This window comes from Gymnoscopelus microlampas, assembly GCF_963454915.1.
Source record: "Gymnoscopelus microlampas genome assembly, chromosome: 11".
Lineage (NCBI taxonomy): Eukaryota > Metazoa > Chordata > Actinopteri > Myctophiformes > Myctophidae > Gymnoscopelus > Gymnoscopelus microlampas.
Genome location: NC_139948.1, coordinates 30,438,904 through 30,465,251, shown reverse-complemented (window position 1 = coordinate 30,465,251; position 26,348 = coordinate 30,438,904). Strand labels below are relative to the sequence as shown.

General features: G+C 42.5%; 1 protein-coding gene across 2 annotated transcripts in view; it reads right to left on the bottom strand.

Moving 5' to 3' along the window:
• Positions 1–26,348, bottom strand: part of spop (speckle type BTB/POZ protein) — a 99,293-nt gene that overhangs the window by 55,431 nt on the left and 17,514 nt on the right. For both annotated transcript variants that reach the window (XM_084070966.1, XM_084070967.1), the window contains one exon: positions 13,017–13,170. The gene's annotated coding sequence lies outside the window, so the exon portion shown is untranslated. The remainder of the gene's footprint in view (positions 1–13,016; positions 13,171–26,348) is intronic.

Below are 26,348 nucleotides of genomic sequence, written 5' to 3'. Positions count from 1 at the left end.
CGGACAGCTCCGTCTTGATCACTGTTGTCTGTTGATGAGCATAACCTCTTGCCTTCTGTCATGAACCAAGCCCCTCTATCATCCGGAGTGACCACTTTCACTGTAACTCACACGGATACGGAAATAACGTCATCCGAAGATTTCCGCCTCCGTCCACTTCCTGTCTATTGGTTTCCTGGAAACCCTTGTATCTTGAGTTTCCTTGTTTTGCCCTGGATTCGACGAGACACCATAGTTTCAACATGCTCTAGCAAAGGACGTGACAGTTCCGGTTTCTTTTCTTTTTCTCTGCACGACGAACAGTGATCCCCTTTGTGTTAACCAACCGTCTGACAAGCGATCATAATTTATACAAATATTCTGTGGCCAGTTGGGGAGGTGGGAAAGACGTGAAACGTGAAAATATTTTCCTCTGGTGATCGGCCATGGATACTGTTTGTGTCTACACACGATCCGACAATGGATCATAATGGATCTACATTTTCTGTGACCAGTTGAAAAGGTTATACAACACGAAAATCGCTGGCAGTGGGTGAGTTTATTAATGTATGTACTCTGGCAGTGAAAGATTTAATGAGAGCCAATTTCTCTCTCAAATGTATTTTCTGATTAACCCCCTTCCCCTCCCACACACACATTTACAGACTTAGTGCTCCAGTGTTCTAATGCCCATATTAAACAGAGATTCTCTTCATCCAAGTCAGTAAATCGATTTTCAAATGAGAACTCTGATATCAATTTGTGATTTGGGCAATGCAAATTCGGATATGGCTTTGGTCACTGGAAGAAAAACCCTGAGTTGTATGGGCTGACACACCAAGTCTGTGGCTCTGAAAACATTTCCCCACTTAGCTATGGTAATGTGTGCAGGAGGTTTAACAAGGCACACATCCCTGAACTAAAAGCCCAAAGCAATTATTGTGGCGACAAGAAAATATAGTCCCTGTCTGACACAACAAGCTATGGGTCTATCTTTGTTTTCACTATAGCTTATCTCCATAGGTGACTAAAACCTGCCCCCTAAGCCGCAAACTAGAACTTAACAAACAACAAAGACTGCACAATTAATCATTTGGGGGGGGGGGGGGGGGGGGTTGATTCTAAAAGTATGAGTATGTGAGAGGAAAACAGGGAGGGGGAGGCAGGGAGAAAGGAGTGGGGTTGGGGGGGTGTGAGTTGTCCTTCAAATTGACTTTGTCATGGAACATGGTTCCAGCTCAATTATCTGCATCTAGTGGATTTCAAACACATTTGGCAAGGACCAGAGAGCCTGGTAATTAGCAGGAGCCCTGGATCATAAAAGGACAGAAAACAAAGCCTCTGTCTTTAGCTCTATCTTTATCCCTTCTGCTCGTCTAATCTCCTCTGATCCCTCTCCTCTTGCAAATTGCATTGGACATCATGTATGCACTCAGTCAATATGTCAACAACAGGTTCAAACTTTAAATGAACAAAGCCAAAAGCTGAAATGAAATAATAGTTTCTACATCTGGTCCAACAGCTACATTCGAAAGGATTTTTGAGTATATTTGCTAAATGTTCTTGTCAAACATTATATAATCAATTGTTTTGTATTTAAAGACGAGAGAGAAGTGTTGGAAATGAGAGTCCAGCCAATAGACAAACCTCAGGTTCAGGAGGAACCAGGTTGTGAAACAACAGATCCACTCTTTAATCTAGAAGGATTCTGGAGGGGACCTGGGAGTATGTCTATCTAGTCTACATGTGCTTTGTGGATCTGAAGAAGGCTTATGACTGGGTTCCAAAAAACAAAAAAATGGCCACTTTCAGCTGCTTATTTGGGGGGTAAAGAGGTGGGGCGATTTATTTGCCTCTGCCATTTTATCACGTCAATAATAACTTATGAAGATTATCATTATGAAATATTGGCATGGTTGGCTGGCTATGAGTAGTAGAATACTAAAACAGTGCAAAGACAACTAAATGTAATAACTATGAAACGACCGGATGTTTGGAGACCCTGCATGCCGTCCAACACCGTCAAGACCATGCAGATCTCAATATACTGTACATGAATCGGTTTAAGTCTGGTCACATCATCATGAGGGGGTGTGACAGACTGATAGAAGGAAGAGAGAAACCAGCCTCTTCAAGATGTGCAGCTGTAAACCATTAATGGTGACAAAAATGTAATTAGAGGAACACAAAGTTACTACTTTCTGATTTTAACTCATAAGACATATCTGAGAACAATACATAAAGATGATGCAAATCTGATCTAATCTGACTGGTTCTTCTCTGTGTTTTGCACAGATAACCACACTGAGTCATGCCTATAGTTAACAACATCATGCAAAACATTTGTCTTACATGATAATCGTGATAGTTTTAGGATTTATAACGAGGGGGAGAAGGAAAAAAAACATCTGATTACATAATTACATTTTTTCCATTTTAACTAATTCCCAGCCAATGACAAAAAGGACAACTTTGTTTTTTTTAAAACCAAGGTTTATGTTTTAGATTGTAATTACAGTAAATAAAATATGAGTGTTAAAATATTTAAATTTACTGCTTTCTATAGTTTTAGCAATTTTCGCGAACATTTTTACAGTGGGCAGGGGCATTCGGGCAGGTGGCTAAATATGTCTTTTTTTACACAATAACCCGGCGATTTCTTTATTATTATTTACAGTAGCTTTTCTAGCCCCCAATTAACTCACATCTGGCCATCAAAGACCACCGTACCTTTTTTTATTGTGTAAAACATACATATTTAGCCACCGGACAGAATGCCCCCGCCCACTGTAAAAAAGATTGCCAAAATTGCTCAAACTATAGAAAGCAGTAAATGAAAAAAAAATAACACTCACCTTTTATGTACCTACTTAAATTACAAGCTAAAATATAAACCTTGGTTGTAAAAAAACAAAGTTGTCCTTTAAGCCTGCACCGCCAATGACGTTTTTTGAAACATAATAGTAATAATTAAAAAAATATATATATTATCATTTATATTTTTTCCCCCGTTTTTTTCACACAGAACCAGGAGATAACACAATGCAAAGATTTACTGCTCCATTCACTTCCTGGTTAAATATTAGGGAAATATTCTGGATCTCTGCTCCTGTGTTTTACTATGTATTTTTGAGCGAAACATGCTATTTTCAACTGGGTATAACAAGCGAACGGGAATCGCGATGACAATTTTTCTTCTTCACGGAAGCATAGTGAAACCCTCCGTGATTAGCAACCATCAGGGGATCGATCATACTGGAGATAAATATTCTGTGACTACTTGAAAAGGCAAGACAATCGCAAAATCCTGGCAGTCTGGGCTTTTTTTTCTTTGACAGTGAATGAGTTAATGTGGTTTTCCTTTGGCACACAGATTTTGCCTTAGGGCACGGTCCCACCGCACTTTTATTTTACCTCTGGAGCGGAATCTGCCCATGCTTTGTCAATGCAAATGCATGGATTCTTGGAAAAAATGCGCAAGACCATGAATCCGCGCATTTGCATTGACAAAGCATTGGCAGATTCCGCCCCAGAGGTAAAATAAAAGTGCGGTGGGACCGCGCCCTTAAGTAGATCTGCCTGGTGCATTTCCCTGGATTCCCTTAGCGGCTTATTTCAATGAGGGATGATTTCACCAATCCTTCATCCCTCCTTCTAAATTATGACCGTTCCCCATCCTCTGCAGCACTCTACTGCACCCACTCTCTCTACTTTGTATTTTTTCCCCTCACTTGCTTTCACCTTTTTTTTTCTTTCTGCCATTCCTGCCCCTCTCCCAGCAATTATAATAATGAACTGTGCCAGCAGCAATACAAGTCACTGAATTTGTGAGATGCCATCTCAAAACGATGAGCAGGAGAGAAAGGGGGAGGGGGGAGGAGGGGAAGAAGGTAGGACATGTCTGTGTGAAATTACTCCACTCAAGTCCACTGCTGCTTGAGAAAGAACATCAAAAATAAATGTATAAAAGCATCACCCAGTGGGGGAAGAAAACATTGTCGACAGCTAGGGTCAAATAAATAGAAAGACCAGACTGGCCATTCCCTAGTGGTCTCTCTGTCCCTCACACACATACATCTCTCACAAGAGAGCCGGGTCGGATGACCCGTCCCATGCATCACTAATACACACTCTCACTTCCACCATAAGTCGCTCTAGTCTGCACACACACTAGAGAGGAGCCAATTAAGATCAACTGTTCACTTAACTTGTCATACTGTCATAGCAGTGTGCTGAGATATTGGGATCAAGGGCAATCGGCTGCCAGAGCGAGGATGATGGGGGCACCATTGGTCTTTTTCTGCCCATCACCCCATCTTTACCTCCATCAACAGCCTCCCTGCCTATAACCACGGAAGACATACAGCTCTGCTCTCCCAAGAAGCGGTTGACAGCTGAGAACACACAGGTCCATTCACCACCACCGCCCACAGAGTGTCACTGAAACATGGAGCCTCTGCACAGGACATCAACATAAAACGTTGTGCCGGGTCATCCCTCCCTGTGGGAGTAAAGCATTATAGCATCATATCAACATAGCTGTCGTGTCCATTTTGAGTCAAAAATTCAGGACTGGGTACCCAAACAGGAGGTAGGCCTAGAAGCAGGCAGTGAGGATGGAGACACAACGAGCTAATCTCATGAACCAGTGAGGAGATTGGATGGGGGGGACTGGGAGATGGGACCAAACTGTGCTCCCTTGTCTTATTGCTCTTTTCAGTGAAGGCAAGAGAGGAAAGGTAGCAGCACTAATAAGTTCAGCTCTATCCGTCTGCTGCACCCAGCGCGACAGAGGCTACTCCTCAGTGTGCCCCAACGTCACTCCACCTCCCAATTACCACATTTGCACACACACACACACACACACACACACACACACACACACACACACACACACACACACACACACACACACACACACACACACACACACACACACACACACACACACACACACACACACACACACAAATATTCAGGCAGAATCATTTTAAATACTCGCCATTAAAAACCATAAAAGACGGATCACATTTTAAAAAGTGAGTGTGCTCTTCTCACCTTTTTACACATTGTTACTTGTACATTAAAGAGCAGGTGCATTATACAGCGAGGGCTGAAAATGAGTCGGTCGAGGAGGTGTCAAACCAGCACCTTGATTATAAGGAAAATGCCAGCACATGTACATTAGGCAGCGGCATCGAGAATGGGGGATGCAAAAAATAAAGATTCACTTTCAGATACAAGCAGACACAAGCATTATGTATATTATTTATTATTATAATTATTAGCATTATGTTTTCTATTTTGAAAAGCACATTAAACTAAATTGTTACAGTACCCATGTAAATAACAAATTGAACAAAAAAATGGGTCTCTTCTCAACTGCCTCACACCTTATTAACTCTTTCACTGGTCCAGAGTGCCAAACACGACTTTGACAACTTTTTCGTTTTCAGTGGTTTTCCAACAGATGGCACTGTTCTCTAACACAGGAGTGACCATTTTCATCCTCAAGTCACACAAATTGTTGTCTACCAGCGATTCTGTATGAAAGCCACTCATACTGTACCATACTGTGCGCTATTATTGACATCAACACAAGCCAGTTCTCAAATGAAGACGTTAAATTGGACTTCCATTGTCTTTTGTCTTAAGAAGATTCTACATCCTGAAACCAAGGCTAAGTGACACCATTGTCACTGATGCCTATTGAATTGTACATTCAATTTCCTACTGTAGGTAGAATGCAAAACAAACGTTATTGACATCAAAAGAAGCTACGCTAGACTTCCATCGTCTTAAGATGATTCTACATCCTGAAACCAAGGCTAAGTGACACCATTGTCACTGATGCCTATTGAATTGTACATTCAATTTCCTACTGTAGGTAGAATGCAAAACAAACGTTATTGACATCAAAAGAAGCTACGCTAGACTTCCATCGTCTTAAGATGATTCTACATCCTGAAACCAAGGCTAAGTGACACCATTGTCAACACAAGCCAGTTCTCAAAAGAACAAGCTAAATGGACTTCCATTATTCTAAATCCTTACATTACATACAAGGTTAGGTGACACCATTGTCACTGACGCCTATTGAATTGTACATTCCTACTGTGGGTAGAATGCAAAACATACTGTAGTGCTGACCTTTATAATAGTGACAACTAAGCCTGATCTTCATTCAATTACTTTTGTGGAAAAATAATGTAGGCCTATGTTTTATATGAAGAATATTCATTATCTTAAACTTCATACGTTTACAATAGCCTTAGATTTGGACCGATTGCCACCATACTGGTGACTGCAGCTTCCTGTTGTTTGGTTTACTGTATGAGACAAATTGAGTCACCTGAGACAGTTTACCAGCTGTGGTCCAATGGAGCAGAACATAGAATTTGTAATTTATACAACAAGGGACAGGAAGTCGAGCCATGGCAATATTCTACTACAAGGTGATGAACTAACAGATTCTAACGACTTCAGCAATCCTATACATCTTATGACTGGGATGAATCAGCTATTTTACAATACCCTGATTGAAGAACATTCTATATGTTTCATTCTTAAATGTGCTTATCAAAGTCAATTTATGTAATTTTCATACATGTTGAAATGTTGAAAATATTTCCCCTGAAATATTCAATATTGGCCTTTACTTGGCCCTCACATTTGAGATGCTACCAAGCACTGACTAGTAAATACAGGCATCAATTTCGCCACCTAAATGCCAATCTCTACCCTGACTGTCAGGAAGTGTAAACAACTGCAACTTAATGCAATAGGCGGAATACAGACAACTCCAAATGTCTCTAGCTGGTAATTATCCAGAGGCCTGATCTGGGATCAGTTCATTATCTGGGTATAGAGCTTTACAGAAAGCCAACCTTATAGGGTGTTAAATCCATAAGGCCACAACACTATTAAGATAAGGCCCTCAAAATAAAGCTGCTGCCAGCGTTAGTAGGGGTGGCACTGTTCCCATCTGAGCCTTTCTAATTCACGTTACAGCGACATGTACTGTTGGTTGTACTGAGCCTTTTTAAGGGTCATCAGATGGTGTCTGGTACTGTGGCCTGTGCTGAAACCAGGAAATGCCAGACAGATAAAAGTTGCTGGACTGCAACAAGCAGACACCCCCCCCCCCCCCCCCAACACACACACATTCTGTACAGTGTGGTGACATTTTATAGGTCCACATCTTTGAATCTGGGAGCACAACCAATGGTTAGTCTCTTGCCAAGTTTCAAGCATGCGCCTTTAAACTGTAAATATAAAACTTCCATCCCATCTTGCGGCAGAAAAATACTCAAGTTAACTTTTCCCCCCACACACGTTCTCCTTTTCTAAATGGCTTTGACAAATCAATCACATCGCCCTGCGTTTGGGAGAGACCCATGAGAATAACACTCTCTAATGGAGTCATTAGAATCAGGCACATTCCAATCTCTGCCCAGCCAATCAAAAGCACCAGAGAGACTGCTTCTGTTTCAGTAGATGCCAAGAAGATGGTGACAACAGCCAATGATGGAGGGAGAGGGACAGTCAGGCACACATAAACAGAGACAGACAGAAAGTGAAAGTGGATGAAGAAGAGGAGATAAAGAGATGATGGGACATAGATTTCCCTGCATCAATGTATTCACATTCAGAAAAAATGTGAAGGATGAAGGGTAAGAAGGAAGGCAGCTAAAGAAAGAAAGAAAGAAAGAAAGAAAGAAAGAAAGAAAGAAAGAAAGAAAGAAAGAAAGAAAGAAAGTTAGAGTTAATCAACAGTGAAACCATCAAAAGTAAAACCCTACCAGAGGAGAGATATACTGTAAATAAAACACCATCATTAACCAACTCAGCCGCACATAACAAGCAGTTGAGATAGAGAGACAGAGGGTGAGCCACCGATAGGGGAGAGCTGCAGGGTTGCCGCGGCAACCAGAATTAGAACCCGGGATAACGAGGGAGATGAGATTTTGTGAGAGCAGCAACATGGAAGGAGAAAGCACCTTTTCAGTTCCGAGGTTGCTGGGAGACAAACAATACCAATTGGACGCTTGCGGTTGATCAGGTTTGGACGTGAGGGTCTAAAATGTCGATAGTGGTCCCAAGGGCAAGAATAATTAAGGCATAAAGATCTTAAAGTCCTACCACATATGGTTGGCCAGCTGTCACATCTGTCTGCATATCCATGCCGACAGCAGCAACGCCTGCACCGAGGCGGCGACAGAGGGTGTAATGACTGAGCATTAAGTGACAGCTGAGTGAGCCGCAACTAAAGGCTTGCCCGATAAAGTACACTGAAGGAGATAAGCCGTGTGTTTAAGACAATACACAAGCTCGAGTTCTCACTTGAGATGTTCACTCCTGAGTGGGTTGACTTAAAGACATTTCCTATTCCCCACAGATCTACTTCACATACTCTGTATTCAGTGTCATCATTACCAGTAGCCTGGAACCAACAGACCTCCACCATGAAACACAGTGGTGTGCTGAGCGATAAGCCAAGATTTGAGGGGAGGCTCAAGTTTATGGATAATTTAAAAAAAACAAGGTGTCTAATTAACACCCATCGAAGGCAGCTAATGTTTTGCACTGGAGGATAAATTTAGCAAGCCTACAAGCCACAGTGGCATGTTGCTTTAAAGAATGTTCCATAACTGAAATACCTGTACTACCGTACAGTATGTACTGTAGGGTAATGTCAGCAATGTTCTACTGAACAGATATAACACATTCTGTCTAAGAAAGAGGTTAAAACATCTACAACATCATCATTCTTCCAACATGGTGGTATGTCCCTTATAATAACCATTAGGAAGCACTCTCCAAACATTCCACAACAAAGCCTTTAGCAGCCTACAGTAGAACCACGTTTTTAAAACGTACGTTTCTGGAGTTATTGTCAACTAGAGTTTCGGGGGGCTACGCCCCCCTCAACCCCAGCCGCGCACGGGGCCCAGCGTGGCCGCGTGTATATTGGGGGACCCAAATCGCCGGAGTAAAACTGTGGAAAAGTTAAAAAAAAAATAAAAAAAAATTGAAAAAAAATATATTTTTGATGTTTGAGGGGGACCCCCGCGGACCCCCTGCTGGTCGACGGACCCCCTGTGGAGTGTTGGGACGCGCGGGGACCCCCCTGGAACATGGCGGACCATTTCGGTGTTTTTTTTTTTTTCATGAAGGTGGTTGCTTGTTGCTGGCGCTGGCTGTGCAAACCTGGCAGCCCAGCGCATGCTGCCGCACGTTACACCAGAAATGGTGCCTGGAGAAAATGGTGACCAAAAAAAAAGTTTGGAAAAAAAGGAAAAACCCCCCGCAGCGGCTGGCTGCTGTTGTGGTGATGAGGTCGTGCGCACGGTAAACGGTACGAAGCTGCCTCCCCTTCCGTTTTGTCCGACATTTGGTGAGTAGAATTAATTATGTTGCGCGGTGGAAAAGGTGTAGTGAGCAGTGAGATGTCCCCTACGCGAGGCGTAAATTCAGCGCGGCCGGCGTGGCGAGTCAGTTGGCGACATGTGGTCTGGCGGTGCGTTGTTTATTCGATAACAGAGCTGTGGGGTGTCGACACCGAGGGTGCGGAAGTCGGTCGCCATTTATATAGTTAGATTGGTTGAGATCTATTACTGCCCTCCACATTCATATAAATAAAACAAATTCCAGGACTCTCTGAAACTGGATCAATTGGTCTCTATAGTGACATTTAGGGTACTACTTGAGGATGGATTAAATAAGGATTGCACCTGCTTTGTGAAACCCTTATGTGTCTGCATTATGATGTTGTTCATTATATTGCACTTTATTTAAAATTGTATTGTTTTTTTTAATACCATATGTTGTGATCATGTTGTACTCAGGGCGTCCTTGAAAAAGAGAGCTTGCTCTATGGTCTTCCCTGAATAAATAAAGGTCAATAATGGGGATGGACTGGGGTTCTCTCTTGGGTTGCCTGTACGACCTGAAACGTACTGTAAGCGGGTAGCGGGATCTGGTGATATCTGGCAGGGTGGGTGAATGACAGATTAGGTGAGTGGCACCCGGTCTACTGCCTGATCTGAAGTGGCATCAATTACCTGGAGCAGCAGAGCATGAGGGACTGACGGGACAGGATGGAGACAGGCCCACTGACAAGTATGAAGAAGGAGATCGGGTCAAGATGAGTGGAACCCTACGACAGGTCCTCACCGACATCAACCCCCAGCTAATTACTGTTGTCTTCGCATGGAGACACTTGTCACTGTGATAACAGTAAATTGGCCCTAACTGCAGGGTCAGCAGTGACTGTTTCTCACTCAAGCATGCACACTGATACAGTGGGTTACACGCATTTAGTCGCAAATAAGAAAACAAACGTACACAAACACACACACATAGAAACACAAATCACACACACATGCGAGTTGGCTGTCACCTTTTCAATATTTTAAATTATTTTGAGCATCCTGACAGCACAGAGCGAGGTTGTTTATGGGGCATCAGATTCAATACCGCCACAGATATTGACTTAACCGCTGGTTAGCTGGAAAGCTAGATCCTTAATGTGATTCTGCAAGATGATCCATCTGCATGATAATGTAGAAAGAAGATAAAAAACAGCCTGGCATTTCTCAACACAAGCTGCATTTTGATTTAAATCCCCAAACATGTATGCAACACTAGTGCTGGCGTTAAGAGTGCATTGCCAGACAAAACACAGGTTTATTACCTTTGTAAATGTATATTATGCTACTTTGGTAAGGTGTGCCGTTTCCCTGTAATCAAGCCACATACTATTCAAATACAAATTCCTCTGAATGTTCATGACATAACATTCGGAGGAATTTGTAAAATAGTTCAAGATCAGTTTCATGAGGCTGTTGATCTATATTATGCATGCATAAGCTACAGCAACAGTGAAGCCTTCACTTTAACACATACCCCACTGGTAGGCTATTAATCCTGTGTGAATATCACATCTTTCATTATTTGGTTAACTCTCCACAAAAACGCAAATGCACACAGTATCTCACAGACTCTAACTCAGGGCTACTGAACTTAAGATGGCTCAGGGGCCACTCAGCAAAATACCAAAAGTTCCGCAAGCTAAAAACGTTGGTCCTATTTTGGATTTATCGATTTTGTAACACACTACACATTGTTATTGTTATGAGAAAATGTACATTTTGACATCATATTCTTTTCACTGTACCTATTTATTTTGTGTGTATGTCCAGTGGCGTCAGTTCAGCAAAAGCTAAGGTATGGCAAGGTTAGGGTTGCCAACTCCCAGAGATTGAAATAAGGGACACCTATCCTGGGCGCGCGGCAAAGCCAAAATAGTTTTGGGGGTCGAACCCCCCAAAACCCCGAAATGCATAGAAAACTATGCATTATACCTATAACACAATACAAACATAATGGTCTTACACCTGCATTAGGCTACTATTCATGATTTTCTTTTTTTTTTTATAAAAACAATTTTTGGAGCCAAGGTATGGCACCTGCCCTACCCAATTGACGCCCCTGTGTATGTCTGTTTGTTTTTGAAAAAAAAGGAAGCAACCTATATATTTGAAAAATATATTTGAAAAATATATTTGCGTTGGGGCCGCATGCGGCCCGCGGGCTGCGGGTTGAGTAGCTCTAACTGAACTGAGTGGGATATACTTAACATGTCCTCGTGGTTAGTTTACATGCAAGAAAAACACAAAAAAACTAAAGGGTTTAAGGTGAAAAATGTTAGCGTGTGTCGACACCGTTCCTTTGACCCCCCCCCCACCCCATTGTTTTTTACGACTCTGTACATATAGTCTTTTTATGTATTTTGTGATGATATTGAACTGTTTGGTGCTACTTTAGATGTTTATGAATTGAATACCAGGAACCAATGGAAACAAGACCGCAAGGACTTTTTTGGATGTACCTTTTAGACAAAGTGTTTTGACTGTACTTATACTGTTTTCTACATTTCTGCCTAATAACAATATTCAATCAATAATCCACGTAAGGTAAACTGACACTGGTATAATCCGCAGGTAGGTCCATGGTTTAATTCTTCTTCCTCTTTTTTAGGCTGTTTGTTGTTATGTTTTTTGTTAATAAAACAATAAACCCTATGTTACTCTAAGTGCATGCATAATTGCATATACAGCAGCACTAGCAACACAATTTCTCAGACTTTACAGTTTTGTCCCTCCTCAGCAAGCTCAGTGCCCCACATATTCCAGCAACCCAACACCACAGCCTTCTTTCACACTGTTAAGTATTTTATTAGAGTCTGGTGTTATTTCTCTTTGGTAAATGACGACTCCACCTTCCTTGCATCCTCTTGGTTGTCATTTTCATCCCCTGCTTCTCCAGCTACTTGGTATTCTTCAAGGAGTACTTTACTTCTTCTGTCATCAATGCTGTTTTGGAATGGCTGTGTTTCCAATTCGAAACACATACTGTAACTGCTGCTCATTCTGTGCCATCAGTATCCGACTTATCCACTATGGGGTTCAACTGACTACTAAAGACTAGATCACAGAATTCACACAATTTGAGAACCGCTGGTATCAACGCTCAACAAAGCACCACATGGATTCGAACCCACAACCTCCGCTTTTGACATTTTCAAACTTAACCCTAAAGCCTGAGTTATACTTAGTTGCGCATCAGTGTTCTGCACCGGAAATTTCAGATCTACAAACTCACGTGTCCCACTGCGACGCATTGTCAGCTTGTAGATATACTATGTTCGGTGCACAACACGATATATCAGGCTTAGCGTTAACCCCAACTCATAAATCGAACCTCTAAATGCCTAATTCTAACTCTAACCTTAATCTAAACCTAACTCTATCACTAAATATTTGTAATGATAGAACAACCATTTCTTTTTCGAGTACCATCTATTTCTCGAATTCTACTGCACTTGTGGGGACATTTAGCCCTCACAAAAATAAAGTAATACACGCACGCACGTGCACATGCACACGCACACACACACATACACACACTTGATCTTTCCCAATATTGGTACAGACCAACCTCCCCTCCAGATCTCACCCCTATTTGGTACTCACCTAGATCAAAGTCCCTCAGACATCTGTGCTGCTGCCTGCTGCCATGGCCAGCCAGCTGGACCATGTCCGTCAGGGCTGTAAGCGCTGCTCTCTGTCTGTAGGTCGGACCGTCTTGTCAGTTTGTCCGCTCACTGTGTCTGGACTTCCTAGTGGGCTGCAAAACAAAGAAAGCAGACAAAAGATGCATTTTGTGCAGAGAGGGAGTGGGAATGGGATGAACTGAACTTTATCATAATTCTTACAACAGGATGACTCCGTGTCGAGTTGAATGTTCAAGTTGAATGAACATAACATTTTACACCATGTGCCTGACTTGAATGCACAGTGCAACAACTGTTACTAGTATAAAATATTCTTAGTGGGAATGTGTGTGTTTGTGTGTTAGTGAGCCTTTGTGCATTGTGCACACGTCTGTGAGAGTGTATGCATGTTTTAGTAAAACTGCTGTGGGGTTTACACGGTGAGACTGAACAAAGTGAAACAGAGGCCCTACTTATTCAATTCCAACCAGCATTAAAATACTATTCCAAACACGAACTATGCCTGGCTCCTCTCCAAATGGGCCACAAAGCCACAAATGTAAACAAAGCCTTGAGGGACTACAATTTAATTTAACCAAATCACAAATGGACGTGCTTAGGGCAATTAGATTCAAAGTAGACATGACGTGTCCCAAAAATGCCTCGTCGTCTATTCACCCTTGCCTGTAAATGTGAATAAGATGGGTGTGGATGCAGACCAGATGTGCAAGTTCTATGCTGGTGTGATGAATAAATGGATCATATAAGACTCCAACAACAGTACAGCCATCTGGTTAGGAGAGACCCATGATGGCACTCTGTGGTCCAACCCACTCTTCCCTTTGACGAAGTTGTGTAAACCTAGTACTCTGAGTACTTCAGGAGAACTATCCAAGGCACAACCCGTTCCTTTGGAAAAAAATGAAAAGCCTCTATTGAAGCATGGCTTAGCAAAGTAAAAAAAAAACTCTTGCTGACCAATATGTTTCAGCTCAAACAAGCCTTCATCAGGGTACTTGGTGTATGCTTGTTTGCCATGCCAGGCTTCAATAAAAGCTTATTTGTCAAGTCAGGCTTCAATAAAGGCTATTTCCAACGGAACAGTGGGCCTTGGATATTTTTTAAGTTCTCCCCCTGAAGTACTCTAAATCTACTGTTCATCTACAAAGGAAAGGAACTTAGAACACACTTTATTGCTTTTGATCCAACTCTTCCCAAAGAGCATCTGATTCTTGTTCTGCATGATTGTAGAGTCACGCAGTCCAGTGGTTCCTATTCCTAAAGTCCAGTTGTGCCATGGGATTTTGTGACAACCACACATCATTATTTCCAATTTGCAATAAATACAAGTTAAGTGTTATTTTTGTATTTACTATCAGAACTTTGTGCCCACTCATTTCCCAATACAGAGGTAAATACTATACCCTAAACAAATATGTATTAACCACTTTCAGCCTGGCGTCACAATTTTGCTAATTTAATTAAGAATTTTCTTTTTCTATAAACTTACAATGTGTTGCATTGCGGCGTATTGTGGCACACAAACTTTGAAAACCACTTTCCTATACTATAATGTGTATCATGAAATGTGGAATTGTGCCTTAAAACAATGGTGACCAAGGAAAGGGAGATGAAACCCCCAAAATGAAAACTAACTTCTTGCTCTAGTCTAGAGCAGAGGTCTTCAACAGGGGGTCCGCGACCCCTAGGGGGTCCGCGGAGGTACTGCAGGGGGTCCGCAAAATTGTTGTTTGATAAAAATAAAAATAAAAAGTTTTAAAAACTTTTTGTTGTCTCCGCCAGGAGACTATGTTTTCGTTCTCGTCCTTCCGTGTGTCCACCAAGCTAACATTGGTCAAGCTTCACGTGACACGTGACAATATGTTGAAAGGGTGTGCTTTGATTGGCTAGCGAGACGCATGATGAAATAGAGACCTATAAATTGGTGTGTCACTTCAAAAGATCATTTATATCTTTTGAAGTGTGGTAAGAAAGACAGGATTAATCAGGAACAGTACTGGCGGAGACCTGTGCTCCGAGGAGCACATTTTCTAGTTAATTTTTTTGTTCAAAAATGTCAATATGTCTTTAAACATAACATGACATATTTTAATAGCTTAGTATTGAATGCACAATAACATGGTATGTTTATACATATTTTGTAGAGAAAGAAAAGGTCTTTTGCACACCTACTGGAACAACCTGTGGGTAGGAGCAGGCTCCAGGCAACCATTTGTTCATGTTTAATTGTTTATACATATAAAACGCAATTTTATACATAAATATACGATATATGTGGTGGCCTACCCCCTACCCTATGAGGTAGGGGGTCCCTGCTCCATCACCCCATCAGTTTGGGGGTCCCTGGCCTGAAAAGGTTGAAGACCCCTGGTCTAATTTAGCCCAGAGGCTACTTTTGAAATTTTGACAGTTATTAATATTCTCTTTGTATTCCAGACCATCTTCCATATCGCCTATGGACTTGAACCTCAGAGAGAAAGAGAAAAGGAAGTGCCTAAATGAATGAATAGAATCATCTTAAAGACCCGCAGGTTTACGCATAAATAGCAAAGAAATGTCAATCAGATGCAAAATACAGAGGTAGAGTGCTCACGAGGAATGCCAAAGAGCAAGTTGCTCTCTCAGACGTGTGTATGGGCGAAGCAAAAAGGCTGATCGATAACTCACCTCAAATGAATACGTGATCCCCCTTATTGACAGAACAAGCAAATGTGCACTCAAAACTTTGCAACAAAAAGAGACACGAGTCAAATCGATATGCCCCACTTCAAATACCTGTTTAATACCAACCTGCTTGATGCAATGTTTTTAACAGGTAGACTGGGGAATGTAAGGGATGAAGGGCTAAAACTGTAATTGAACATGAAAAACAAAGTGTGTGAAAGCTAAGTTGATAATATCTGTTGTATTTCTCCTCTACATAGATTGACCCTGGCTGCTCCTGTTCTCACTCCACCTTCAAAACATTAAGTTTAACACACAAATGAATCTGGTCTAACCTATTGTCTTTTGTTGGCTGCTCCCTCAAGATAGAACCCACACTCTTCCATTCTCTTCTCCATCTTCATGCATCAATACACAATTCTCGCTATCCCTCTGTTCCTCTGGATTAATAATGGTCCCCCTCCTCCCCACCTTATCTGCACGTCCTCTTTTGTCCCATGCTCCAAACAGCGGTCACTGGTGTGGTAATGGGTTCTGACAACAGGAAATGAGGGATGACCTGGAAGTGGTCACCCTGTCAGTGGGTTGGATGGTGTCTCACCCAGTTACCCCCTCAGGGTGACAAGAGGTTACAATAAAGACCCCATTCTCTATCCTATCTCCTGCCCTCACAGACTCCCTTCACAAATCGGTCACCAGTGGTTATTTTTCATATTACTCACTCAATATCTCGCTTATGGGAGAGCGCCCCCTGGCGTCATCACAAAAGCATTTATTATACATTTCCAGACATTTTATTGGCTGGATCAAGGTCACACCAGGCCACGACAGCAGGGTACCACCCCCCCCCCCCCCCCCCCTTGTGCTAAATAAGGGACTGCTGTGGCCCGGCGTGTTATTCAATAATTTCTTCTCGCATGTATCTCAGAGCATGTATCTCTCATTCTGAGCAGCAGTCGAGTAGCTTAACAGTTCACTTGGACAGGAGCGTATCTTGGACCAACGAACGCTTCCAGCAGCTTTCTGAGATTTTAGCAGCATTGCGAAAATCCTGCATTTTTAGCTCTTCTTCAGAGAAGTCTCTTTGGGAAGAATTAGCCCACCGTTACCCGCGGTGGCTATCGCTGTTTTCTGTTCAGCTCCAACGCTAACCTTGAGCTGCGCAGGCTGCGCAGGCTGGATTATTTCTACAAGCCGCTTTGGCTCTATCGTATACGGGTAAGACTGAGAAGGTTTCTCCCCTCATTGGCTGCGTAAGGTGGATTCTGCCAATATTCTGTGCTTTCACCTCGTCGATTTGAAGCTATCATATACGAGTAAAACAGTGGAAGTTTCTTTACATTTGTTTAGCTGTACAAGCTAAAGCTGCAAAGGCTGTAGCACAACTCTCTGGCCAGGTCTACACAGAATAGCTAAACGTGAGCCATGGCGACAGAGAGTGGAGATGAGAAGGATGGAGAGCTGAGAAAGCTACAGCTTCCCCAGGCACGCCTGGAGTGCAGACAGGCACGCTTCACTGACTCGGACTGGGGTCCGATGTTGGTAGAGTCTATGGTGGCAGTCTCCATTCCCTTCGGACAAGGAGAGGATCACAATTCTGCGTCCCCGGCGCAAAGCCGGGCGGAAGAGGCTGAAGACGCTGGAAGCGGCTGCCAAAATAGACAAAGAGGAAGAGGAGCTGAATTATGACATATGCATGTCTAATTCCGCCCTCAACTCTACTGATAGCGACGAAGTAGAGGTTTGCCCATCTTCCTACACTTGTATGCCTCCGTCTCTAGTACTGGAGACCGCGTCAGGCGGCACGGCTAGCGCAATGGAGGGCGGCCGGAAAAAAAAGAGGGGGGCTACGTCCTATCCTGGATCTGAGGACTCTCAACTGTTATCTACGGATTTTCAACGTCAGTAAGCTCACGTACGCGATCTTGTTAAATATGATACGTCGCAGAGATTGGTTTCACGTCAATAAATCTATGAGACGCTTACCTTCATATTCCCATCTACCCACCGCACAGAAAGTTTCTGTACTTCGGGTTTCAGCCAGGGGCGAGTTTATGAGTGCAGTACATGGTTCTCAGCATGTCTCTAAGCCCTCCCGTGTGTGTAAAATGCACGCAAGCCGCGATATCCTCGCTTAGACAGCGAGGCATTCGCTTTGGAAATTACATTGACGATTGGCTACGGCTTGCAGGTTCAAACTGAGGCAAACTGTGTCTAAGACTGCTGGGTCTCGTGGCATCTGCAATAATGCTTATTTGGTTAGGCAAACTACACATGAAGGAATTCCAGCGGCGAGTGACAGCACTTGGAATTCCCCAGGCGTGTCACCGGTTTTGTCAGCTTGCCGTGACAACCGAGTGCGTAGCAGTGTTGCGTCACTGGAGGGACTCCAGTCTAAGGAAGTATAAATTATTTGGAGCTCATGGCGGTGTTTCTAGCACTGCAACACTTTCTCCTGCTCCTCAAAGGCTACCAGGCGTAAGTCAGAACAGACAACACACCTACGGTGCCATATGTCAGCAGACAAAGGGGACTCAGATCTCATCAGAGTCAGATTGTCTGACTGTGGAGCAATCTTCATCTGCAATCACAAGAGAACGCGAAATGCCCACTGTTCTTCTTGATGAGGGCCTTAGCTTCACTGGGTCTGGATGCACTGGAGCACAGATGGTCCAGGGTTCTGCTGTACGCCTTCCCTCCATTGACTCTAATTGTCCCCACACTCACAAGAGTGAGAGACCAGGGACTCTCAGTGATTTTGATAGCCCCACTGTGGGGTCATTGGGTGGCGGAGATGATGCCTCTCCTTTAGTACACCCGGAGTGCACTCGTTTCACTGACAATAACATTTGGGCGGTCATGAAGCCTAACCTGGCTTTCGTACCAAAGAACCCTCTTATGAAGCGCATTCCTATCAAATTGGAGGCGTTTCACCCTCATTCTTTTGTGTCGCAGGAGCACCAAAATGTACATTCCCCCTGTCAGGGCGCTGAGCACATAGAAGTCTAAGACTCTAAGAAGGTCGGACCAGTTGTTTGTCTCATGGGCCAAGGAGTAGGCTGGAAAACCATAACTAAACAGAGGCTCTGCCACTGGATAGTGGAGGCCATACAAAGATCATACTCGCCAGATGGGTTGCGTGCACATTCCACTAGAGGGATATCTACATCCTGGGCCCTTCTTAAAGGGATCATTATTCAGGATATATGTGTGGTGGCAGGCTGGTCTTCACCCTTGACCTTCGCAAGATTTTATAGACTGGATGTGACTGCAGTCCTCAGTGTGGGTTCCAGACAAGGGGGTAACCCCATAGGCTGACTGGTCAGGACTTTTATATAAGTTTCTGGGCAATACGGGAGTTTATCACATCTCCCATAAGCAAGACATTGAGTGAGTAATATGAAAAATGGTTATTTGAGTATTACGAGCAAGATGTCTCATCGAAGCACCCTCCTTGTATACGAGGAAGGAAAATGCTTATCTTGAAGAACGCGCCGGGCCACGGCAGTACCTTATATAGTACAAGGGGGGGTGGTACCCTGCTGTCGTGGACCCGGTGCGACCTTGATCCAGCCAAAAAATGTCTGGAAGTGTATAATAAATGCTTCTGTGATCACCTCAGGGGGCGCTCTCCCATATGCAAGACATCTCGCTCGTAATACTCAAATAACCGAGGTCACGTTCGTAACCTATAGTTTCATCCACTAAAATGGTAAAAGGTGCATTTATATAGAGCCTTTATCCAAAGCATTTTACAATGTGCATTACATTCAACCATTTGCACACACAGATGGCGGAGGCAGCCATAGAATGAAGGCACTAACCTGCTCATCGGGAGCAGTTAGGGGTTAAGTGTCTTGTTCACGGACACATCAGCAAGTCAGGAGCAGCCAGGGATCGAACCGGGAACCTCCAGAGCAACTCTACACAGTCACACTCATCACTCTGTCCATCCCTCTTTTCATACTAAATTATAATTATCCACCCATTCTAACTTATTTGCAACACGCCTGAATTCATTTAGCTCTCCATCCATCACCCATCTATCTAGCGATCTACACATTCATCTAGCAACCCTGTTAGAACCCACAGATGTGGCTGAGACTCTTGAGGTAGTAGGGTCTGGGGGGGGGGAAGCAACCTGCCAAGCTACAAAATAGAGAGAAAATAAAAAATAGTGAAAATGAAGAATAGTCAACATATAAATGGATAAATTGATAAGTTAAAAAGAAGGGGGGACAAAATGAAAAAAGGTAAGTGCCGGTAAGGAAAGCAAAGTAGACTAGAGAGCTAGGATGAAAGATAAGTCGTTGTACAATACACTGATGAAAAGAAGAGCGAGAGAGACGTGGAGCAGCAGCCCAAACAATTGTGGAAATACAAAGACTGGAAAGGGAAAACACACACACACACACACACACACACACACACACACACACACACACACACACACACACACACACACACACACACACACACACACACACACACACACACACACACACACACACACACACACACACACACACACACACACACACACACACACACACACACACACACACACACACACAGAGCACGGATGGTAGACAAATTAGGTATAGGGGCAGAAAGGAGGAGGGAGGGATGGACGTAAGGAGGAAAAAAAGAGTCGGACTTGATTCACAGAATTGGAGGGAATTAAATGGAGAGTCAAAACGCCAATTTCTCAGTCTCACCAGCACCAGGACCTGTTGTGACATTAACTTTGTTTAACCCTTGCATTGTGTTGCAAGGGTGTTGCAAAACTGCATCCACTTGTGGTGTCAGTGGGTCAAATTTGAAATTTGATTTAAATCAGCCCAAAATACTCAAAAAATAAGTATTTTCATTATTTTTTTTCTCCCACCTCATAGCTGACTTGTAATGCATTCATATCCATGTAAACACTTTTTAAAATATTATGTTGGGTTAGGGCTAGGGTTTCATCTTTCAATGTATCTAGTTTTCTATTATAAAAATGTTAAAATTCACTCATTAAATTTCCTATAATGAAGGCAATGGATAATGATGTTATCTAGCTATAATAGAATAATTAAGAATAATAATTAGACACTACACACTTCCAAAAAAAAAAAATTAAAAATACTTTTTTCGTTTTTTAACTTTAAAAAATGTTAAAATTATTAAAAATAGTGACACTAGTGGTGTTAGGGTCCGAAATGACCCGTATACCATAGAAGGTAAAAAGTCATTTATTTTTCATAAACTCAAACTTTATTTTACTCCTGAGTCCTGATAGCAAATGCTAATTGAGGACAAGTCTCTCTCACTCTCAAACATGTAAACATTGAATATTGACAATTTGGGGGGGAATTGAGCCACACTTCTTTGCCGGGTCATTTCGGACCCTAACACCACAAGTGTCACTTTTTTTTTTGAGACCATCAGAATTAATTAAAATTATGATAAATAATTTTGTTGTGTTAAAATGGCTATTTCTGAGGATATTATGAAGCCTCGTTCCAATAAAGAAATGAAAAGGGTACTTTTTACCTATTCAAACTTGAAAACGGGTCAAAAAAGACCCTAACACAATGGAAGGGTTAAACAAATATGTAGAAATGAACAAAACACCAGGGATTTACATCAAGCACTAGACTACACTTAAACAGAGTGACAAAGGAAAGAATGACAGAATAAAGAGCATAGCTGCCATCACAGCCAGCCAGCCAGTCAGCCGAGAGCTGCCCACACAGAGCAATGGGCCTGATGTAATGCACAGTGACAGACTACTAATTCCCTCCAGTGCTACAGCACATGCACTAGACAGTAGACACCACTGATGGCCATTACAACTGCACACACAAAAGACTGTGTCGTAATTTAATTAATAATTCCGTCACTACACATTCCCCGACAATTTGCATCCTGAAGAGAATATAATCCTGCTGACATGCAAATGAAGCTGTGTGTGTGTGTGTGTGTGTGTGTGTGTGTGTGTGTGTGTGTGTGTGTGTGTGTGTGTGTGCGTGCGTGTCAGCAGAGAAAAAACCTGAAAGTGACGTTCCACTGAGGACAGGTTGTCCACCCAGGGCTGTGTAATTGTGCTTTTGCACAGCATAGTAGCTATATTATCAGCTCAACCCTCCTCCTTTGCTTTGCGATAAGGGCAAAGTATCTGGCAAGAGGCAATGATAATTAATTTATTTGTATAGCGTGTTTCCAAACATAGTTACAAAGTGTTTTACAGGACAAGGTAAAAGAGCATGATAAACATTAGATATAAAAATACAACAAAAGATCAGTGAATAAAATAGCACAATAACCACACAATGTAAAATAGACACATACAGATATAATCAATAAAACACAAAATGGCAAGAAGAGAGAAGAGATTTAAAAAACGACACTGATTTTGCAAGCCTTAGGTCATCTGGTAGGGCGTTCCAAAACTCAGGGGCCCGAACTGCAAAAGCCTGGCCACCCTTTGTGATAAGGCGGGCTCTGGGAACGATCAAGAGGGCCTTGTCTGAGGCTCTAAGGCTGCGCACAGGCTCGTAAGGGGTCAGCGTATCTAAGATATAATTGGGAGCCTGTCCATTCACAGCTTTAAAAGTCATCAGTAAAATCTTAAAATCAATTCTGAAATTAATAGGTAACAAGTGAAGTGCAGCTAAGATGGGGGTGATATATGGTAACGACATGACATGACATGACAAGAAAAACATAACCACCATTCTTTTTTTTTAACCACCAATCTGATGTTAATTCATATTCGATATTCGAATATTAATATACCAGCCCTACTCGGTATGCAGTTACACTTTTGGAGAGGAGCGCTGCTCATGTCATCATGTTGTTGGTGTGTGGTGTGGTGTGTGTGACAACCCGGTCATTTACATACCCGGCGTCGAAGCGTCAAAGTACGTTAAGGCTGTCAACGAATATTCCATATTTGAATATTCCTTTGAATATTAAAAATAAAAGAATGTTCAACTATAAAATTACGGTTAAAATTGAAATAAAAAAATATATAATCTTAGGGGTGTGCCGATATATTGTCCCGCGATATATCGCGATTTTCGTGACGATATGTATCGTTTTGGGGCAAAAACAGAAGTATTTGTTTGCATCCCCCCCCCATATATTTTCATAAGCTTTCCCCCCCCCCCATATATTTTCATATTAAAAAAGTGCCATATATCGTATCGATGTTGTGAGCCCAATATCGTATCGTTTCGTGAAATTAGTGTATCGGCACACCCCTAAAATCTATCATGCGAGTTCTCGCGAGACTCTGGGCGCATGTAACCTTAAGCAGCAGTTGGTCTTGCGAGATCACAGAACAGTCAGTCTGAGAGGAAGGGAGAAGTGTCGCCTCAAGGCTATACTTCATCGTATGACGTGTGTGAATGTGAGCCAAGCCGATCTACAAGTCCACAATGCATCGCTGATGCAATGCGTTGTGGGCTTGTAGGTTAGCTGTGTTTGCCACGCAACACCGTCATACAAGGAAAGCCAGCTGCCTCGCTGCAAACACACAGACTTCACACGGCAGACAGACACACAGTAAGACTTGCTACTCGGTAGTCGGTACTAGAAAGCAGTAAGCACACACGTTTTATCACAGAACGCCACTTTAATTGATTCAAAATCATAACAGGTCTACTGAAACGGATGATTCATTTGGTAGTGATGGCAGACCGTTTACAACGAGACTCGACCGAAAAAAACGATGTAAAAACTACAGTATGTACGGATTGTCCCTCACAAAAAACAAATAGATAGTTTGCATTATAATTTCCCGCTTCATGTCGAGTAAAGATTGTTCAAACTTCCATCACAGCACAATGAGCACATCCTTGGAGCGATGCATCTCCCGTTTTCCAGATAAATCCGGGCTTGTATTTAAACCATTACAGCTTTATTGGCTATTGAATAAAATAAGTATGAAGTAATCATTCATTTGATCTGGCTACAATATTTTATATTAAAAAATATTTATATTCGAAATCTGATAGGTTGAAATGGATTGAACCCACATGGTGTTTTAAAAGGAATATTCAAAAGTCATTTTTGTCCATTTCTGAGTTCTAATGTATGGACGTACGACTGCTATGGACAACATGATATCTAATGCGGCCCTCAGCCTATAAAAGGATGTCTGTGGACACGGCCGCTAAATCTCCTTCAACTTTGAAGAGCTGATGTGTTCTGCGATTCTCTGTGTGGCGTTCGTTGTGGTTGTGTGTGTGTGTGTGTGTGTGTGTGTGTGTGTGTGTGTGTGTGTGTGTGTGTGTGTGTGTGTGTGTGTGTGTGTGTGTGTGTGTGTGTGTGTGTGTGTGTGTGTGTGTGTGTGTGTGGAGCCCGGCGCTAAGTCCACCCAAAAAGATCCTGTCTGCGTGACAACAGGGCCCACAGCCTGTGGGAACTCCAAATCTCAGGTGTTTACACAAAAACGCTAATACACAGCTTAAATTTGCTGAAAGTGAAAAACGGGCTCCGTCACTGTCTGCATATGCTAATGGTAAATGGCCGTGTGGAAGTTAAGATCAATTGCTCAACCCACTGAGGAGAAATAGACCGGGAGCCAGGCCCAGCCCTCATAATGTTTTCTGCTAAAAATTTTTCACTATGATTTCCTGTTAGCATATACCTTGGGCCATCACAAGTTCATACTGACCACCCCCAACTCGGGGCCGTTTGGTCGCAGGGGCCCCAAAACCCCCTTTTTTGGGGCGAAATTATGTTAATGGCAATATTCATTTACTAAAATTATATAAATTGTCTTACACATATGAAATTCGGCATGGAGTATCCTGACACATAGGGGTAAGTAGCAAAATAGGATTCTGGTGCTTGCTACCATTGTACTTTTAAATATGACCACAACATCCCCAGAAAAACAAAAGAAAATACTGTCCGCTTGACAAATTATAACAAAGATTATTATTTCCCAGCACTTTATGGTGAATATCACTGCCACACTTGTATATAGAAAACTGCCCATGTCCCTAAGCTTCAATTTGAGCCCAAGATGACCTTTGTATCTTGAACATTACTCTTTCTGTAGCCAAAATTCTGCATTATACCTCAAATCGGAGAAAATTGAGTATTCAGTCATAGTAGAGGCCCTTGGAGTGGTCCACGCGCGACTGCTTATTTTCTTTTCTAGTTTGGATTTTTTGGCATCCTTAGGACCTCCTAATATAGGGATCTCGATGATCCCAAGAAAAAAAGTGGTCCAAAGTGTTTTTTCTTTCAATGTTTCAATTGTAAAAAGGAGACCACTTTACTGTATCTACTGTATAGCTGTATGAGACCACTGTACTTTATCTATTGCTATATGAGACCACTGTACTTTATCTATTGCTGTATGAGACCACTGTACTGCATCTATAGCTGTATGAGACCACTGTACTGTATCTATAGACCACTGTACTGCATATATAGGCCATTGTACTGCATCTATAGCTGTATGAGACCACTGTACTGTATCTAGACCACTGTACTGCATATATAGACCATTGTACTGCATCTATAGACCACTGTACTGCATCTAGAGACCACTGTACTGTATCTAGACCACTGTACTGCATCTATAGACCATTGGTCCAGTGGTCTACAGAGCCTGGGGGGGACCCAGGCTCAAGAACAGCTTGCCCCCAGTGGGGGTCGGTCACCGCGAAGACTTGGTAGATGCAGTACAGTGGTCTACAGATGCACTAGAGTGGTCTACAGGTGCACTAGAGTGGTCTACAGGTGCACTAGAGTGTTCTACAGATGCACTAGAGTGTTCTACAGATGCACTAGAGTGGTCTACAGATGCAGTACAGTGGTCTACAGATGCACTAGAGTGGTCTACAGATGCACTAGAGTGGTCTAAAGATCATGACAGTGGTCTACAGATGCACTAGAGTGGTCTACAGATGCACTAGAGTGGTCTAAAGATCATGACAGTGGTCTACAGATGCACTAGAGTGGTCTACAGATGCACTAGAGTGGTCTACAGATGCACTACAGTGGTCTATAGATACAGTAGTTAGTCTATAGATGCAGTGCAGTGGTCTCATACAGCTATAGATCCAGTGCAGTGGTCTCTAGATGCAGTACAGTGGTCTTAAGATGTACAGTAGTACAATGGTCTCTAGATGCAGTACAGTGGTCTTAAGATGCAGTACAATGGTTTATAGATTCAGTAGAGTGGGATATAGATGCAGTACAGTGGTCTAGATGCAATACAGTCATGGTCTCATACAGCTGTAGATGAAGTACAGTGGTCTCATATAGCAATATATGCAGTACAGTGGTCTAGATACAGTACAGTGGTCTCTAGATGCAGTACAGTGGTATCATACAGCAATAGATAAAGTAAAGTGGTCTCATACAGCTATAGATGCAGTACAGTGGTCTCATACAGCTATAGATACAGTAAAGTGGTCTCCTTTTTACAATAGGTGGACATTACATATTTGTATATTACTGCATGTAAAAAACTGCATGTTTCTTACCCAAAACTGCATGAGATTGGCATACATTTGGCATGTCTGTACAGGGGAGGCTGTAGATATCCATGTAACCCATTTCCATTCACATATATTGAGGTGATGTTTTTCCCTCACCAAAATGTTGTCTAACTTTGAAT